A 16,483-nucleotide genomic window follows, 5' to 3' on the forward strand; every position below is an offset into this window, starting at 1 on the left:
ACAATTATAAAAAACAATATTTTTAACAACTATATTTTTGCAAACGATATTTAGGACTTCGATATTTTTAAAAACAATATTTCTTACCTTAAGTCGAGATTCTGGACCACGATATTCTTGCTGTCAATATTCCTGACCCACGATATTAATAACTCGATATTTGTGCAACTCGATATTTCGTACTCAATATTCTGTACCCTGTAAACCCTCTACCATATGCCAGATGATTGGTAAGTTAGAGAGCGGCTTAAGGCACCATTGTGCCTCTATGTGCATTAGGTGTTTCTTTGGAACAGGTGGGAATAGACATTGTACGTCCATTTGGCCCCTCCTCGTCAGTCAACAAGTATATCTTGGCAGTTGTGGTGGAAGATTTCACCCACTATACTAAGGCGGTACCTCTGAGGAGTGAGAATCCAAAGGTGGTAGCTAGAGCTCTCCTGGCAATCTGTACTAGGGTCAGATTTACAAGGATGGTAATCTCTGGCCGGGGAATCAATTTCACCTCCTTCTATATTAGAGATATGTGGAAGCAAGATGGTGTGACCTACCACTTTTCCACAGGATTCCACCCACAAACCAATAGTTTGGTGGAAGGGTTTAACAAAACACTTGAGCACCTGATGGGAACTCTGGCAGAGAACCTCAGGAGGAAAGGGGATCTGCTGCCATGTCTCTTGTTTGCCTAATGGGAGAATCCACAGAAGGGTGTATGGTTCAGTCCTTTAAAAACTTCTGTATGGACATCCGCTGCAGAGTCCACTCACCTTAGTCAGGGAAGGGTGGGAAGGAACCTCAGAGTCTCTACAGAAGGATGTGGTGGACTATCTAATTGACCTCAGGAAGTTGATGCTGCAATACATGTATAAGGTATAGGTAAACCTACAGGCTAGTCAAGTACTGATAAAGGAATGGTATGACTACAAAGCAATGCAGACTGGGTATCAAGGAGGTCAAGTGATGGTGCTGGAATCTTTTTGTCCCAGGAATTTGGAGGACTAATGGGTGGGCCATACAAAGTATTTCAGAAGATTTCTGAGATTAACTTCTTTGGTGACACAGGTGTCACAAGGTAACCTAGGAGGGTGTTCCATGTGAACCGGTTAAAGCCTTACCTTTGGAGAGATGATATGGTGAATATCATGGCTATGGCAGAAGAGCTTAAGGGAGATAGGGAGCCTCTTTCTGGCCTGCTGCATAGTGACATGAAGGATTGCACTGTGGAGGGGGTTCAGTTAGCCCCCAAGTTAATGCATGAGCAGCAGAAAGAATTTGTAGGGGTGATGGGACAGCTTTCCAACGTCTTCTTGTTTGCTCTAGATTGACACTTTAATGTATGCATTGCATAGACACAAGAGACAGTCTGCCAGTGAAGGACGTGATGCACAGAAGGTCTGACCAGCTTCAGGAATGCATCAAGGTGGAAGTTGCTAATATATTAGAACTGGAAGTCATTGAGAGATCTCATAGGCTATTGTCCAGTCCTGTGATGAAAGCAAGAGTCCACATGCTTGACGTTCTGTGCGGACTATCAAATCCTCATTGAGGTAACAAAGACTGATGTCTATCCAATCAAGAGAGAATGCGGATTGGTTAGATGCTGCAAAGTACTTGAGCACATTTAATTTGACCAGTCGGTACTGGCGTATTGCCTTAGCACCAGGTGCCAGTGAGAAGACTGCATTTTTTATGACAAAAGTGTTGGATCAGTTTAAGGTGATTCCCTTTGGTTTAAATAATGCTTCTACTACTTTTCAGTGCCTGGTGAGCCATGTTCTTGCAGGCCTGGAGGAGTCTGGTGTGGCCTACTTAAATGATACTGCAGTGTTTAGAAATTCATGGCAATGGAATGTTAGACATGTAGGAGAGGTGTTGGCTAGGATCTAGGAGGCCAAACTGACCAAGTGGCATATGGGACAGTCCTCTGTAATCTACCTTGGGCATGAGGTGGGTAACAGGAAGATTTTCCCGTAGGAGTACAAGATTCAGTCTGTGATGGATTGGGAGGTACCTACTACCCTGATTGAAATGAGGGACTTTCTAGGACTCAGCGGGTGAGCTATGTAGGCACGGTTGCCCAGTTGAGTGTTCTGACCTCCAAGAAGCAGCCCAGAAAAGTGATCTGAAGTGTCAATCAATCAATCAAATCCTTTATTCGATATTACACATAAGATCATAAAAGTGTCAGAAAAAGTTACAGTCACATTTTAGAAAAAGGCATTATAAAAATAGCTTAAAACCTGAATCTTAAAAATATGCTACCATACAGTTTATATAAAATTTCATTTCATCTATATACAGTGCCGTAAAAATGATGAAAGTCACTTTTAAGTTATCTTATGTGCCAACCTGCATCCTCTTTTTAATACATGCCCATAAAAATGACACTATTGAAAAGTACACAAAAGAATTTTGCAAGGATTTGAGCAAAAACAGTGCTACACGACAATATTTAAAATTGTAGCACTTGCAAATTGGTATGATAAAATTACACCTTTCCTGATGGTAGAAGCCACAAAAAAATAAAACTTGAAGATCATCCTGTTTAGATACGTTATGACACGGACACAGGGAAAGTTCTGAACGTTTATATTTCTTCCCTGGATATCCCACCATCAGACGAAACATATTTAAATGAAATCTAAGCAAGATATGTTTGTGCTGTGGGAATGTAACATCAGCCAAATAATAATAGCTATTCTCCTCTAATACTGCGGTTAGATCATACAGTCGTGCCGACTGAGTGTGGAAGTTTTTTTCCCTTCTTAAATTTTGGGCTCTCTTAATAAAGATCTCAGTTACTTTCCACTTGGATAGGGATTTACAAGTAGAGGGTTTGTTAAAAAGGTGACTTAAACCGAGTGCAAATAGTTCTGACTCCACGTATTTTATCCACCTAATCCTGCTGTGGTTATCTGACTTTAGAATAGATGTTATAAGATTTTCCGTAAGGGGGACTGTGTCCCGCCTCCAGATCGAATGCCACAGTAGGAGTGGTGCCATTTTAATAGAGTCCGTGATATGAGGTAAAGCCAGTTCCATATAAAGCACATAGTTCGAATATGACTGAGGTAGCGAGGTAAAAGACTTAAAAAATGTATTCTCTATTACTTGTAATGAGTCGCAGGGAGCCGTTCCCAAAAACTGCTGCCCCATACACCGCTGCTGCCTTTGTTTTTGCATGATAGATTTATTTAATAGGAATTAGCGGTTTGGCTTCCAGCTTTTTAGAGAATGATTCCAGCTCAGCTAGGTTTCTCTGCATGCCCCTTACTCTGCCCGCTACCAGTTTGGACCAGGATTGTTTATTGTCAAATAGGACCCCTAAATAGGGGAACGAGTTGACCACCTCAATTTTGACAGAATCAATAGTAAAACATGGTGGTCTTTCGCGTCTCCCAGCCCCAGCTATGATTATGAAGGATTTTGATTGATTGACCTTCAAATCCAATGAATTCATAAAAACCACGTAAGCCGCTATAAGACGCTGAAGCCCCATTGCAGTTCCGGCCATCAAGACAGCGTCATCAGCATACGTCAAAATCGGTAACTGTTGATGGTCGGAGTGAGGGGAAAAGTCCAAGGCTGCACACTCAAGATGTTTTCCCACACCGTTAGTATAGATGGAATATAAGAACGGTGCCAGGACGCAGCCCTGCCTGACCCCTCTTAAGATCTTAAATGTTCGGGTACATTCCCTATTCTTCCCGTAGCGGACCGATGAAGACGCGTCAGAGTACAGCTGAATGATGAAATCGACCAATGCCTGATCCATATCCATCTCCTCCATTATCTGCCAGAGTCTAAGGTGGGACACGCAGTCAAAGGCTGCGGGCAAGTCCATAAAGGCAAGATAGATCTTCCCACCCTTGGCTCTGACATATCTATCCACAGTAAGGGAGAGGTTCAGGCATTGGTCTACCGTGATCTGAAGTGTCAAAAGGCATTTGAGGAACTGATCAAGGCACTATGCAATGCGCCTATACTGAAAGCTCCTGACTACAGTTGGCTTTTCATTGGCAAACAGATGCCTCTGACATGGAATTTGGACCTGTGTTAGTTCAACTGTGTGACAAAGGTAAAGAGCATCCAGTAACCTTTATGAGTGCAAGGTTATTACACAGGGAACAGAACTGGACAGGTATTGGAAAAGAGTCCTTTGCCATAGTGTGGGCCTTGCATAAGTTCTGTCCTTACTTGTTTGGCAATAAATTTGTAGTGCAAATTAATCATAAGCTGTTGAAGTGGCTTATTTCTATGAAAGGAGACGATTCCAAGTTGTTGATATGGTCTATTTTCTGCAGGGATTAGAATGTATACTGCAACAATGAGCCATACAGAGCCACAGAAATTCAGATGGTCTTACCGCCAATTTTACAGATCTGATTAACCAAACTCTTCAGGTTAGGAATTGGATTGGGGGTAGACTGATCTGCGAGGGGCGTCAGTTGGAATGGGAAAGTCCCCTAAATGATGACAGATGTGGACATCTGCCCTGAGCGCCCCAGCTTGTACGATATCGCGATCCTTGGTACTTATTTTTGGGCATGGACAAACACAGAATATTTATGTGCGCTATAAACTAGCCCTGTTTTACGGATTGCAGTCTTCTTAGACTGGGAGGGGCTCCCAAAGTGCTAACCTTGTAGCAGTAAATGGCTACTGCCAAAGAGTTAGTGCAGTGACGGCACCATACTACGTTTTCGTAATAATGATCAGTTGTGTGAACTAGCCATTTTACCTTTGTCACTGGAGTGGGTCCTACCAGCCCACTCATGTAAAGTCCCACTCTTGTTTGCTTAATTCACCCGTGGCCTACAGCAAGTTAGAATGTAACCCTGTGCATTGCATGTGTGTTTGCGTGTGCATGATTTGATGTATGTGTGCCTGTGGTACAATACATAGAGGCCTGTGGGTTCCATATTGAAAACCCAGGACCTTGGAAAGGTATGTGATAATGGAGGAACCCTCTCATACAGATTTAAAGATTGTCACATTCCTGAGGGCCAGGAGGGACACACACTGGAGAAAGGGAGAGCTAGGCTCCCTTGTGCATGCAAAAATAACTCTTTTATTCTAGAAATGTCACTGTTCAGTGGGGTCTGGGCACATCTCAGGAAGATGATGGGGCTGATGAGTGAAACACTGTAGAGACAGAGACAGGGAAATCATAAAGAGCATTGTTGAGGCCTTTGTAATCTTTTGTTACACGTATATCAACGAGGCTTCCATACAGGTGTGAAACCCCAGAGGCACTCCCATAACCTTGTTGTGGGATTATCAAGATTACAGTCACACTTGCTCTGACAGATTGATTCCTTGCTAAAGGACAGAACAGAGGAGTCGGAACTTCAAAGATAGCAACACACACCACACAAATTTCAAAGAGAAAGACACAACGGCCTTATTTAGAGTTTAGAAGATAGGTTACTCTGTCACAAATGTGTCGGATATCCTTTCTCTTGTATTACAAGTCTGTTATATCCTATGGCATTTTTAATATGGCAAACTGCATATTTGTCACATTTGTGATGAAGTAGCCAGTCTGCTAAATTCTAAATCAGGCCCTAAATCACATCAGTGTCTGGAAATGGATTATAATAAGTGGAGTTTAAGGCTTCCGAGTTGCCAACCATCAAATAGTCAAATGTGGCTGTACCTCAACGTGGAGAAGCTCAGCAAGACATTTACCTATTGTGACCAGAACTGGGTACCAAGGTCTGTTAGTCTCCCTGCTGGGTGAGGAAACATCAGCCAAGAGAATCAAGGCCACTATCACTAGGGCTTGGAATGCCAGCATCTATCTGCTTGCTGAGACCAGAGGAACCTGTGAGGAGGAGAAGAGTACCTAGAGGTAGAGGGGTACATTGGAGAATCTTGCAAAGTGGACCCTTGAAGCGGAGTGTGTGATGTGTGCTGCTAAGGGATTACCAGATCGATCCGGCAGTCCACCCATTACCAACCAAGTCGGCAACCCGTGTGCCAGAAGAGGTCACCGCGGAGATAAGTGTTGCCGCACTGATCAGGCTGTTTGCCCATGTGCTGCCCAAGTCGGCAATTCAGTATGGCAGCACATGGGCTCCTGTGAAGATATGTGTTGCTAAACTGGTCAGGTCAAGGAAGACCACCGTGAAGAGCAAGGCTGTTGCACTGGTGCAACACTGTGAAGAGTAAGAGTCGTCAACCAGATATAATGTGCAATTGTGAACAGCCACAGGTTCTAACTCACGCTCCCAGAGCATTTACTTGAGCATCGGAAACCAAATAACTGCCCAAGACCTGCCATCAGGATCAGAGGAATTTATTGCATCATCAGAGGAACTCTGTCGAAGCCCATTCTCCTTGCCGGCAGTGAAGAGACTGCAGCTCTTTGATGCCACCTGCTCCAGTCTACCACAACGCCAGACAATAGAATGCTCCCAGGGTCTTCTGTATTGCAACACCAGTGGGAGTGGGTTAGACTAATATCTGGGCTGCCAAGTCCTGGAGAAACATGTTCTGACTAATAGGGCTAAAGCACTGGAACACTTTGACTTCTAAAAGGCCATTGTGGGACTTATAACACTTTCACTCACTAGTGTGGCCTAGCATGAATATTGCTAGAGTGCTAACCATACGAAGAATGTGTATATTGTTTGTGTGCTGTATTTCACTTTGTGTTTGTATATGAATACTTTGGGCCCAATTCACCAAGGTAAACTTACTCTTTGTGTAAGTTTACTCTTTTTCACTATTCACAAACAAATTATTTAATACAAATGTTATGACTGTGAAGACCCCGCAGTTGAGGTGGAGAACTCCGCACATAAAATGATAGGATGGGTATATCACCTTATGTTCTGAGTTTTCCCCCAAGTTTTAAACTTACTATTGAACCATTTGTTTGTAAATAGCGAAAAAGAATAAACTTACACAAAGAATACGTTTTACATTTGTGAATTGGCCCCTATATTTGTCATAAAGGTGAGCATCTGGATGGAATTTCATTTATTGGGGTTGATGGATGTAATTTGAGTTTTGTACCTGTGTACACCTTGCACCTAGCCCCACCCCCACCCCCCTCCACCCCAGGAAGCCTTGAATCCATGACTTGCGCTACCACTGCAAAAAGTGCCAGAGGTGTAGTACTTGACCCATTTGCTCAGAGCCCACAGTAGCTTGGGCTCAAGGACACCAGCCTCAACCCCCACAGTTGGTCCCAGTAGCACTTGCATGCCCAATGGTCCTCTGAAAGGTGTTGAGACATTCAGGTACTATACGATCACTACCCCAGAAACCTGCTCAGCAGCCTTTTCCCTCTTTAGTCATGCTCACAAACCTAGGGGCTTATTATCAAGGATGGCGTTAAAATTATCTCTGGTTTAGCGGCAGAAAACTGCCGCTAAAGCGGCGATAATGGGCTTGATAATATACCCTGGAGAATTCCAATAAAAGCCCATGTTCACACCAGAACATGGACTTCTACTGGAATTCTCACTCCCATCGAGATTACTGTATAGCAGACACATTCAATTGCCCTGCGTCTCTCATATCTACCAAGCTACCGAATGTCATGCCTGACACCTTCACCCAGGGCTGTCTCAATAGGTGGTAGTGCTTTTCATGCTAGATGTTTGAGACCAGGATCACATAGCAGGGCTGCGTGCCCCACAATGCCATATGCAACTAGTTGCAAAAATCAAGGCGAGCTGACATGAGTTCGGCATGGGACTAGTAGGCAGCTAAATGATCACATACCAGAATACTGAAACAATCTAAAAGGAACATGGAAGTTCAGATACAGAATTGCCAATCAATTCCGAATGCACCAGAGCTTACAAAAGAATAGCATCTGTTCAACTGGGCAAGCAATTATGAAATGTAACTTTAAAAAAATGATGGGAAATGTGGTTCTACAGGTTGGCTCTGAAACTTAGGGGCATATTTACAAGCAGGCGATAAAAAATTATCACCGCTTTTGCGGCCGTTTTCGGCCGAAAAGCGGCGATAATTTTATCTCTATATTAGCAAGGCCACGCTAACCCGTGAAACCTTGCTTTAGCGTGGGGATTCTTTACGCCCAGCTTTGCATCTCTAATGAGATGCAAAGTGGGCGTTCCTGACCTAACATGACAGGAGAAATGTCGCTAAGCGACATTTCTCCTATCATCAAGCCCCACGCTATGAAGCATAGCATCATGAAAAGTAGTGATAACCCCTGTTATCGCTACTTTCATTACGCCTGCTTCAGGACTGACTTAGCCATGATTTCCTATGGAGGGTGGTTATCATGGCTAAGTTTGTGAGTCCCTATCAGCAAGCTAACGCCACATTGCGTGAGATTATCGCTGGGTTTCCAGCGATGATCTCACGTTAGGCAGTTAGCGTGAGGATTTTTATCGCTGAGGAGATAAGCGTTGCTAATAGCACGCTATCTCAGCGATAAAGATCCACGTTACCCGGCGATAATTATCCTCACGCTAAGAGCACTGAGCGATAATTATCGCCGGGTGTTGCTGATATGCCCCTATGAGCGCTGAGCGATAATTATCGCCGGGTGTTGCTGATATGCCCCTTAGCCCTGTAAGATTTAAAGGCCTGACAGGTTGTCAGTTGTTCTGCTCTGAAAGTGTGAAATTTCACTTATAGTTGTCTATTTATTTTCTTCAACTTTTTACCTCCTCCTCTGTTTCATTCACATGTACAAAGCAGAAAAACTAATTCAATAAAGAAAACAAAATACAAGAAGAGAAACAAAGTCAATATCACGTGTAAATGTAAAGCAATCACAAGGTATATAAATAGCAGAAAAAAAAATATGGAAGATAAAATATGTTCAAAGCAAGCCGTCATCTGAGCTAAGGCTCTTGCTGTGTCGCTCTGCTACAATGCTATCTTGTTCACAATCCCTGACAACATCCGGCTTGTAAATCAAATGGTTGCTCTAAACTCAGCCAATCTAACCTCAACAGTGCACCTGCGATGATGCTGTGTATCAGAAAAGCTTCAAGAAACTGTCTGTTGGGCCGTGCTAGACCTGACTCTCTTGGTTGATAGTCTCACAATACTTTTGCCTTCACCCATACTCTTTGCCGAATTCGATTTTGGTGGCTTTAGAACTCTGTGCACTTTACCACTGTTAGCTAGTACTAAAGTGCACGTGCTCTCTCTCTAAAACATGGTAAACAAAAAGCCTACACTTAGCTGGCACATTTCTGGTGGCGACTGGCAGCAGCAAATATGTAAAACATCAAGGCCCGTGATCTGCATGGTAAGAAGAAGAAAGATCTTCTGAAGCAGCTTGATGACCTCAAGGTTGATTTGTTGCAGCTCCTGGTTGCCAAAGTAACTGATGGAGCTGCATCTAAGGTGTCCATGATTAAGGTTTGTCCGAAACTACCTCGCTAGAGTCCTCACAGTCATCAACCAGCCAGGGAAGGAAAACCTGCGAATCTTTTACAAAGGCAAAAAGTACAAGCCCCTTGATTTGAGACCCAAGAAGACTCCTGCTTTGCATTGCAAACTCAAACAAATATTGAAAAGGGGTTGATGACCAAAAGACAAATCCAAGAAGAGCTTCAATTTCCAAAGCGCAAATTTGCTTTGAAAGCTTAAATGTGTTCGACAAAATAAAGGCTAATTGGCAGAGTTAATGTACATGTAAGTTCCTAACGGATGGTACAACATTTACCCAGGGCCTGTAAATTAAATGATACTAGTGGGCCTGTACACCTCATTGTGCCACCCACTAAAGTAACACTTTAAAAACCTGCCACTGCAGACTACAGGGCAGTTTTAAACTGCTGTTTCAACCTGGCAAAAGAAACCTTTTGCCACACTGAACCCTTCCTTTTTAATACCTATAAGTCACCCCAAAGGTAGGTTCTGCAAACTCCTAGGGCAGGGTACATGGCATTTAAAAAGTAGGACATGTGGTTTTAAGTTTTACATATCCTGACTGCGAAAACGCTCTAACAGTGTTTTTCACTCTATCTCGCCCACAGGCTAACAGTGGGTTACCTTATTACATTTAATAAAGTGCTAACTTCAGATTGGAAGGAGATGGAAAAATGCTTCTTGGATTCGTTTGAATTGCAATTTAAAATCCTCTTTACTGGTTAAGTCGGTTTTGAGTTACAATTCTAGAATTGCCACGTTTAGAAAGGTTGCATTACATTGCTCAAATCAACAATGCCTTTCTGCCAGCAGCCAGAGTCACATGACTGTGGCTGTCTCTCTTGTGAATGGTTGTTGATTCCTTTTAGACATGAGGACAAAGGGGGTTAGCTGTGTGAAAGTTGGGACAGCTTAGCGGGATGGCTGGGGGATGAGTTGTACCCAGCCCTGATTACATATCAAAGGGCCATGCTTACTGAACACTCAAAGGTACCTGGCACCAATCCTGCCCTTGCCTTTGTCACCCCAGTCAATTAGGAGGCAAACCTAGAAGGATGGGGGGTACTGGGCACGATAGATTTGGGAGGAGGTCTTGTCTTGATCTCAGGCTCCCCAGAAGTGACTCAAAATTTCAGTTACCTGACTGCCTGTTTAAGCTACTATCTTCCAGAGGCCTCCCTGCAACTGCCCAGCTGATCAGCATCAACTGGACCCGCCTGGACTTGCCTGAGCCCTGCTGCTGATTTCTGCTGGAGTGAGTCCTGATCCGCAAGAGGAGTCCCACAGGTCCTGGTCCCTTGGCTGGAGTAAGAGTGTACTCCTTCCGGCACAACTAAAGGTTTCGCCGGAACTGGCGCAGAGAGGTGTAACCTGATGCAGGAACTGGCATTGCAGCACCTCACAGATCCTGATCGGTGGCTACACTGGAACCAATGCAGCATGACACAACCTGACACAAACCCCCGCTTCACAACACCCCACAGCTTCTGAAGGGTGGCTTCACCAGAACTTACGTGGCACATGCCGAAAAACAACCTCGCATCTCAACACCAAGAACACAAAAGGGTACAACTCCCAGCGAGCCAAACTGGGTCCTGTACCCGGTCCATGCTGCATCACGGTCATCCTGAACATGCAACTTTTTACTGGTTCATTGAGACCAGATAATTGCACTTGCCGCTTTCTGCCTCTTGCTGCTATTTTCACTTAACACTTTGAAAATAAATATCTCCGGTTCTACTGATTCAATTTTTGTTGTTCAGGTATCATTTCATTTATTAAAATGTACCTTATTGTTCTCAATTGGCTTGAGATTTTTTTGTTTGCTGTGATTTCACTTTATTGTTTGAGAACTGCATCAAACTTATATTTTACAAAAGCAAGGGGACCCAATTTTTGTTGTCAGGGACCTTGGGTGCAAAATTTTTTACAGGAACAACGGTCCCTAAAAAAGAAGCAATTTGTAGAAAAGATTCATAAAGAAATACAATGATGTCTATATTTAACTGTCCTGTCTGGACATGATCGTTTAATGTAAGAAATTAAAAGAAGAACATACAAGTGGGAATATATACAACATTAAGACAATTGGTGCCTGAGAAAGATGCCTGTTAAGGTCTGAAAGAAGAAAGAGGGGAAAGGGGGGAAAGGAAACGAAAGGAGAACATGGGAATACTTTACTAGAATAGGCAAGAGAAAGATCCATGATAGCTTGTTCTCAGCGAGTCTCTGAAACGTGAAAGTCATGTTTGGTGATCTTAGCAATCAGCGCGAGTATTGACCAGTTTCAGCAAGCATTGAAATTTGATGTAAGGCATGCTAAAAAGGTGGCAAATGCATTTCTAGACGGTTGTGTATTCAGATAATTGTGTAAAATAAGGCGTGAGTTGGAAACACATGCACTAGCTTTTGGTATGATCAGTGAAATAAGGGCCAGTTGACATGGCGAGTAATAAGTATCTGATTGTGCAACTAACAAATTGAAGCAACAGCTAGATCGTAGTGCTCCTGTAGGATCAGGTGAGATGTGCTGGTCAGGCAGTGTTGTGTGTCGATAAATTCAATCAATTTACATACCAGGGGCATATGTGAGGAAGGAACGGTCAAAGAAGAGCCATGTTGCGGGCCACAAAGGCCACTGCTCATAAGCGATGGAGGAAGTGTCCTGGGTCCAGTCTTGGAGAGGCGGCTGCGGTCAAGGGGTGATCCGCATTACGGGCAAGAGCAGTGCTCCTAGCATAATGCCAGTACTATAAGGGGAAGTGAAATAAATTAGCGATATCTGAGGAAAAAAAGTGTGCAATTTAGGACAAGGATTAAAGTACATACCCCTAGGGCAAGGTCAGGCTGACCAGAATAGGTGTTTGTATTCAAGAAATAGAAGATTGATCAGTAGTCCAGGTAAGGAAAGTGACGCTCTGGCCAATGGAGCAAAAGGCTGAGGGGATAAGTAAGGAGTGTTAGAGTATAAATTAGCCATCTGTACAAGAAGTGTGGGCCCTACATGCACAGTGATTCTTACCTTGGTCGGTGTGAGTGGCCTTCTAAAATGATGGTGGTGTTCAAGCGCTGTAAAACACAGGAATGCCGAGTGCGAGAGTTGATTTAAGGCGAGAGGGGTACGTTGATACTAAAGTGATGACGTAGCTAAGGCATGCCCAATTAAGGAGCACAGAGAGTGGTAAAGTGCTGCAGCCATATTGGAGTGGAGTAGTGGCAAAGCTGATATAGAAGTTTTTATGAAGGAACAAATCGAAGTTGAAAAAGATCACATAGGATAACGATGTACAAATTGAATGCTGCAAACAATCATCCAACAATTTCAACAACAACAATGAAACATGTTATTTAGAGATTTGCTAGCAATATGGACTATGTGAAATTTGCAATGATTAAGTAAGTCAAATGCGGGGTAGTGAAAAAACTGATATTGAGGTTTTTAGGAAGGAACATAGCGAAGTTGAAAAAGATCACGTTAGATAAAGATGTACAAATTAAATGCTACAAACATTCAGCCTACATTTTCAACAACTTCAACGAAACATGTTATTTAGAGATTTGCTAACAATATGGACTATGTGAAATTTGCAATGATTAAGTAAGCCAAATGCTACAAGAGAGAATGGGCTTATGTCTAGGGGTGAGCAGAGTTAATGGAGTTGGACTATGTGGAATTCTGCATTGTTGGAAAAAAGCTCAGTGGAATTCCATGGAGTTCCTCTCCGCCCTGCACTCACCTCACAGCCTTCTGCGTTGCTCCTCCTGGTGATGTTGGGCATGGCACCTGAGGGCTATGGACATTCCCTCCGCACAGGAGGACATGAAGTGCACTGCTTGTCTGCTTTTCTGCTGCATTTCTAGTGCACGACCCGTGATGTCCTCACTTCCGCCCGGTCCCCGAAAAATAAAACCACAAAAAAACTAAGGTCACACTAGATTGATTCACTTCCTTGTTAAACGAGCTGGAGTCTTTGGAGCAGTGTGTCCCGGAGGATTTCTACGCTGACAGAAATGTTTCTACATGGAGGCTGCTGGAGCCTGGAGGACAGCATTGGGGAACTTAAAAAATGCAGGTAAGCGTTGAAGTCCTTGAAAAGTCTATTGTGGTTGTGGACAGTTGGGTGGGGAGTGACAGTAAGGCATCAAAAGAGCATTGGTGCATTGGAGGTAGCGATCAGAGCCGGGCTGCCCTGAATGTTTTGAAGGCCGCACTGGGCTAGACACATCGCATTGTTCCCTGCGGTCCTTCTGGAGGCCCTCCGATGCTGATGATGGAGTGCAAAGCTCACCTTAAGACTGGCAAGGGCTGTTGGGGCAGGAGGCCTAGATTGAGTTGGCCTAACTCCGCTCTCTGAGCAGGAGCACCGGAGTGGCAAAACTCTGCAAACTCTGCCAGCGGAACGGAGTATAACGCCCACGGTTACTTGTGTCACATTTATGGTCGCCCTGTGTGAGGGTACATATTAGCGAAGGCATAGTATGCAGAAATTGTATTTATATATATTTAACAGTTGCAGTAGTTCCACATGATGGGCACATTTTCAGAAGTTCATATGAGGCTATATGAGGTGGTCCAGTACTCCATCCAGTTTAGCCCTGTGTATAGGCTCTTGGTGTGAAGGATCCATTTAAGTTCCTCCTTATTAAAGATTTGATTGATGTCTGCACCTCTGGGTGGTGGTTTAACCACATTGATGACTTGCCAGTGGATGTCGTCCTCTGTATGTCCCTTTAAGAAGAAGTGATCCACGATCAGAGCATTTATCACCTTGCAGCGGAGACGGCTTCAATGTTGACAGATGCAAATTCATACTTTTTGAGTCGTTTGGCCAATGTAGATCATGTTACAGGGACACAACATGGCATAAATCGCATTGGAAGTGTTACAATTAGAAAACTGTTCCAGAGAAATTCTGATGGCATCAAACAAAAATTCTTTGCTTTCAATAGTGAACTGACATGCAATAAAACTGCTGCATTTGGAGTCATCTGACGCAAATAGTCCTCTTCAAATGAACAGTTTCTCCTGATATGGAGAAATTGTGAAAATGGGAGTGAATCCCATAAGGCACTTGGTTTGTGGCTGCATAGAGTAACAAAGTGTTTCTCTCAGTGAGTTTCCTATGGAAAGAGGTCAATAGTTCACCCTTTATGTGTCTTATCATTAGATCTAGAAAAGCAATCTCCATCCTACTGTGTGTTAGTGTGAATCTTAGCCAATTGCTCTTAGTATTGAGCCATTTTAGGAAGGACATCAGTGACTCCTGGTCACCATGCCAAATTAGAAAAATATCATCGATATAGCATTTACAGGTGGATATACTGTCTAGGTGCTGGTTAACAGGGGTCAATATTCTGGTGGTCTCAAGGTCAACCATGTAGACTATCACATAATGTGGGGCAAAAACAGCACCCATTGATGTGCTCCTGATCCACTGGTAGAATTGGTCATTGAAGGAGAAGAAATTATGTTGCCCTTATTTCACTGATCAAACCAAAATCTAGTGCATGTGTTTCCAACTCTAGCCTCAGATTATACAATCATCTGAATAGACAATTGTCCTAATCATACCAAATGCTACTGCATGTGTTTCCCAACCCACGCCCCATTTTACCCAATTATCTGAATACCCAACCATCCAGCAATGTATATGCCACCATTTTAGCTTGCTTCACATCCAATTCCAATGCTTGCTGAATATTGGTCAATACTCGCGCAGATTGCTAAGCTCACCAAGCATGACTTTCACGTTTCAGAAACTTGCTGATAGCAAGCTATCACGGATCTTTCTCTTGCCTATTCTAATAATGTATTCCCATGTTCTCCTTTCATCTCCTTGTCCACTTTTCCCCTCTTTCAGACCTTAACAGGCATAGGTCTCAGGCACCATTTTTCTTGTTCTGAAGATGATCCCATTATTGTGTTAAAGGTATCGAAACGTCGTCGCCTTCTCGCTCTCTGACACAAGCTTATATCCCTCATTTTCATATGCTACGGTGTTGCAATGCATTTTCTTTGGCCTAACTGATGAATTGTTTTGCCATGCTACTTCTAATGCCTGAGTTCTGTCTTTTTCATGTTTTATATGTTTCCACTTATATGTTGTTCTTTAATTTCTTACATTAAACGATCATCTCCAGTTGGACAGTTAAATAGAGACATCATTGTACTTCTTTATGGATTTTTTCTACAAATCTTTTCCTTGTTAGGGATCGTTGTTTCTGTAAAATGCATTACAATTTTACACATTGCCTCTAAGTTATGCCTGACTGCTTATGTGGCATGCTACGAGAGGGTTAAGGACAGGTTAATTTAGTGACTTTTTGTGGTTCACTCTGACAAGGATTATGGTTGTTGCCTGAGCGGGGCTTCAACTCCTCTCAACTAACAAGCCAATTTTGTACAGGCCACATGTGCCCTGAGGGCCAAACAGTGAGTATCACTGCCCTAGAGAGATCTGCAACTATAAATCAATGCACAGGTAGTAATTTAGGTAGGCAGTGCTAGGGGGATGAAAATCTCAACTGATGATGTGATCAACGTGCACTCAAACAGCAACAGAAATAACTAGTAATTGATACAGACTTACTGATATGTAGGTTAAGGAATTACAACTTTGACACAGATAACTGCGATGGGTGCCTTAACACGACCTTCCTGCCACTCGAAAAGTGGTGGTAGCACCAACAGCAGAAGTAGATCAGCAGAAGACATCAAAATCAATTTCAGAGTACAAAAGAATATGCCACTTCCAGAGATCTGGGGGTCAAGACATATCCCTCTTCTGGCATCACTAAGAAGGAAACATATGGGGTAAACTGTAGCGTAAGCTGTAGAGCAGAAGGTCTTAACAACAGGCTCTAACTCAATAATGTAATGTGGAAAACACAATTACAACATGGTAAAGAACCAGTGCAATATTTTTCGCATAACCTAGCCCAGTGAAGTAACTGGTGAAGGAAGAATGTTTTGATTGATGCCTGCTCGATCTGAAACTTTTGAAAAATGCACGATCCTCTCAGGCATGTTCATCAACTCACAAATGTATCCAGTTACTCTTACCATGTCTAAAATGTGCTATGTCCCTCTACTAGGCTTGCTAAACCA

At 43.1% G+C, this 16,483-nt stretch overlaps 1 pseudogene; it reads left to right on the plus strand.

Moving 5' to 3' along the window:
• The first annotated feature begins 9,219 nt into the window (after nt 1-9,219).
• Nucleotides 9,220-9,594, plus strand: LOC146862340 (large ribosomal subunit protein uL29 pseudogene; annotated as a pseudogene).
• The last annotated feature ends 6,889 nt before the right edge of the window (nt 9,595-16,483 follow it).

The sequence above is a fragment of the Triturus cristatus genome, chromosome 2_2 (assembly GCF_964204655.1).
Source record: "Triturus cristatus chromosome 2_2, aTriCri1.1, whole genome shotgun sequence".
Classification (NCBI taxonomy): domain Eukaryota; kingdom Metazoa; phylum Chordata; class Amphibia; order Caudata; family Salamandridae; genus Triturus; species Triturus cristatus.